At 35.2% G+C, this 3,880-nt stretch overlaps 1 long non-coding RNA gene across 1 annotated transcript; it reads right to left on the reverse strand.

Annotated features, from left to right (window-relative positions):
* Positions 1–1,150: 1,150 nt before the first annotated feature.
* Positions 1,151–3,880, reverse strand: LOC113072441 (uncharacterized). Its single transcript, XR_003280294.1, has 3 exons — positions 3,547–3,880; positions 3,349–3,449; positions 1,151–2,133 (listed from the first exon to the last, which is right to left on the reverse strand). It is a non-coding gene; the product is annotated as an uncharacterized LOC113072441 (long non-coding RNA).

Consider the following 3,880-nt stretch of genomic DNA (forward strand, 5'->3'; position numbering starts at 1 on the left):
AAACCTGTATGTCTTTCTTTCTTCTGTGCAACACACACACACACACACACACACACACAATTTTTTTGTAAAAAAAAAAAATATATATATATATATATATATATATAAAATGAATGTGAATGGGATCTATCATCCAAAATGACAAAAAAAAAACTTTAAAACTCACATAAATCCTGTCATAGAAAACAACTTAATAATGGTCCATATGAATCTCATTTGTTTTATGAACGACTTGAATTTTGGTCTGTTCTTTACATAGAGACATTGTATGGCTTGGAATACATTGCACGAGTCATCTGGACAACATTTATGATCCCTTTATAGAGTTTTTTTGATATTTTAAAGTTTGACAGCTTGGCTCTTTATTTACTTTTATTAAATTCAAAATATTGTCTGGTGCACGTCTGCTTTATGTTTCACAGAAGAAAGAAAGCTATAAAGTCTGGAACAACTTAAGAATGAGCAAATAATGACAAAAGTGTAATTTTTGGGTGAACTGTTCCTTTAAATCTGTATTTCACAATGTTGCTTTATACATGAAAGTAAAAAAAAAAAAAAAAGAGCTTTATGTGTTTATGTACTAATTTCAGACACAACCATAACATAAACATAAACATTAAATGTGGACCTTGTACACAGATGCATTGGGTTTCATTGCTCACACATATATAACCTGGCAAATTGCAAAATACAAACACACACACATGCGTCTAAAGATTTGAACCAACACTTGAAAGTGTGATGTATAATAAATGTTAACCCTGCACAAGTTTACATGCACCCCCCTAACAATATTTTATTGGTCAAAATGAGAAACCAAGATATTATATGTAGGCCTATATATAAGGCAAAAGCAATCATATTTAGCTACAAAAAAATCTGTGTGCTGTACTTCTGTATAATAAAATATGAATGAAATGCACATGGAAGCACAAAGATCTGAACCGTCAAATTCTAAATTTCATAGCGCAACATGACCAAACATAAGTGTTAACATCAGAAGGATCTTGAAAGTTTCCAAACTCTCCCACATCATAATGCTATTTAGTGCTCCTATAACAAGAGACAGAGAAAGTAAAGCAAAAGCACTTGTCAAATTGAAGGAAAATGTGTACATTACTGTATAGGAAAATGAGACTTTAATGGGCATTCTAAAATACAGTGAAAGAATAAAGAAAAAAAAACATAGTTTATATGATAAAACTTGCTGTAGAGCCGATAAACACATCATGAACATTGAAAAGTAAAAGTAAAGACCCATACTCAGAATTCGTCCTCTGCATTTAACCCATCCAAAGTGCACACACACACTGTGAGCACACACCCGGAGCAGTGGTCATCATTTATGCTGCAGCACCCGGGGAGCAGTTGGGGGTTTGGTGCCTTGCTCAAGAGCACCTCTCTCAGGATAAATAAGGAGGATTCAGTAGCGAGTGAAATCTCAGTTCTTTATTGAGAAGGCAAAGAGTTGTAGTGGGTCCGATAGAAGCAAGTGCATGATGGTCCTCTCCTGGCAGCACAGGGACACAGATGGGCAACCAGTCTTCAGTGGAACACGAGGAACGGAACGACCATGAAGACAACACAGAAACCAGGACAATAACGTGAGAACAAGACAGCCCAGGACAGGACGACTCACAACAAACTCCAAACGATCTGACAAAGACAGGAAGTGAGATGAGAACATATATAGGCCGGTGAAAGTGACTGCAGCTGTTGGTGGTGATCAGGTGATTGGCAATCAGTGGCCACACCTCCAACACAACCAAACACACACAGAGAGGATGAGGCAGTGAATTCAAGAACCGTGACAACCTCAGTCATGGTATTGAAGGAGGGAGAGAGCACTGTACATTCACTCCCAACAATGGTGAGCAGTGAGCACATGGTGGGAGTAGCTGTTCTTCACAAGTTTTTGTATTTCATGCACTTAAGTTAGTGGATGTTCACTACATACAGACCCATTAGGAGTCCAAATGCCTTGGGGACATGGGAGATGTCAGTGATGACAAGATGTCCAAATGAGAGCAATGTTGGTTATTCCTTGGGAAGCACATCACATTGCTGCTCCTCAGTTACAATCCGAATGTCCTCATCAGTTTCTTTCACAACATCCTCAATTTCACCTGATGACTGGGAAAATATTACATTATTTATTAAATTTATATCAACTGAACCCACATATGTACATACACTATTAAAGTTGTGTGTTTTGTTAAAAGGACAGCTACCAATAAGTGAAAATGGTCATCAAGTGGAAGATATTTTGAAAAATGTTTGTAACCAAACATGAAAGTCAAAAGTAAATGGTGCTCCTCAACTGTTTTGTTTACAAACATTCAAAGTAACTTCCTGTATGAAACTGTTACATTTCTTTGTTCTGCTGAACACAAACACTTTAAATCACAATGGTAAAATAAGCGGAATACACCTCCAGAACCATCTAGGCTAAAATAGGGGGGAAATTATTTTCTTCACTGGTATTCTACATGATTTCTGAAAAAAATGTGACAGAACCAATGCAACATTAGTTTTACTGTCTAATCTGTCCCACCATTTTAATAATGATCAAAAAAATATATAGGTTTAAAGAGTTATTCCTTTTAAATAATAGTCTGTTGCACTGCATGTTCCAGAGGAAAGCATGACTCTTAAAGGGTTAGTTAACCCAAAAATGCATGTTTTACTCACCCTCATTGCATAGGAGATGTGTATGACTTTCTTCTTTCAGACGAATTTAATTATATAAAAAAATTATCCCTGCTCTTCCAAGCTTTATAATAACAATAGGGGGGTGATTTTTTTAATGGATAGATGGGTGCATTTTATTTGACTACTTTTGGACTGTTGAGAAAAAACACACCTGTCTATCGCCATTAAAGAACTTGGAAAGAGCCAGGACAATTTTTTATTTAACTTAGATTGTATTCGTCTGAAAGAAAATCATATACACCTAGGATGCCTTGAGGATGGGTAAAACTTGGCCTAATTTTCATTTTTGGGTGAACTAACCCTTTAAGCTAAGTTGCTAATGGCCAATGTGCCATAAACAGGGTTTCTGCTGGTTTTATGAAATAAATTCAATACTTTATAAAGACCTTTTAAATACCAATTTACCAAGGAATAAAACTGAATGAAAAATGATGAAGCTGTTTTCCAATGCAAATATCTACATATTCTTAAAAGGGTTTACCCCCCAAAAAAGAAAGAAAATGGTCATTTACTAAACCTCAAGTTATTCTAAACCTGAATGAGTTTCTTTCTGTGACAAGTCCCAGATAGTCTAACACAGTACACAACCCACAACATGTTACAAACCCAGATCATCAAGATTTCTTCTTCTATTACCTGAAACACAGCACTGCAGATTGATGGTGCTCAGTTTGGTCATCCTCAACTGTATTCCCAACAGTCATGTCCTTGATGAATTCCTGCTCCGAGCCTGTGTGCTTTAATAAAAACAAAAGGAATTCAAATGTGCCTTACAATCATAAAGCTAAAAGTCTCCAATAATTGTGCATTTATAAAGTGAATTTATTTACTTACAACTTTGTCCAAGCTCTACAATGTGAATGTCATTTCCATTATGTCTGCATACCATTTTAATGGATTCAACTGCAAAAGGACTTGCTACAATCCATCCACAAGATTATTGAATTCTGCACTGATCTTCAGTCATTCCAAAATATCATAAACATGAAAAATACAGAAATATGTTAAAACACTGTAAAATAATAATAAATGTATAAATAAATCTTTACAGAGAAAGTCAAATGTATTGACAAGTTTGTTTTAATTACGAAAGCCAAACTTTACCATCCAGACAATGTTTTTAAATGGCACAACACAGAATTATAACAAAATAAAAGGAAATTTAGCA

The sequence above is a fragment of the Carassius auratus genome, unplaced genomic scaffold, assembly GCF_003368295.1.
Source record: "Carassius auratus strain Wakin unplaced genomic scaffold, ASM336829v1 scaf_tig00009064, whole genome shotgun sequence".
NCBI lineage: Eukaryota > Metazoa > Chordata > Actinopteri > Cypriniformes > Cyprinidae > Carassius > Carassius auratus.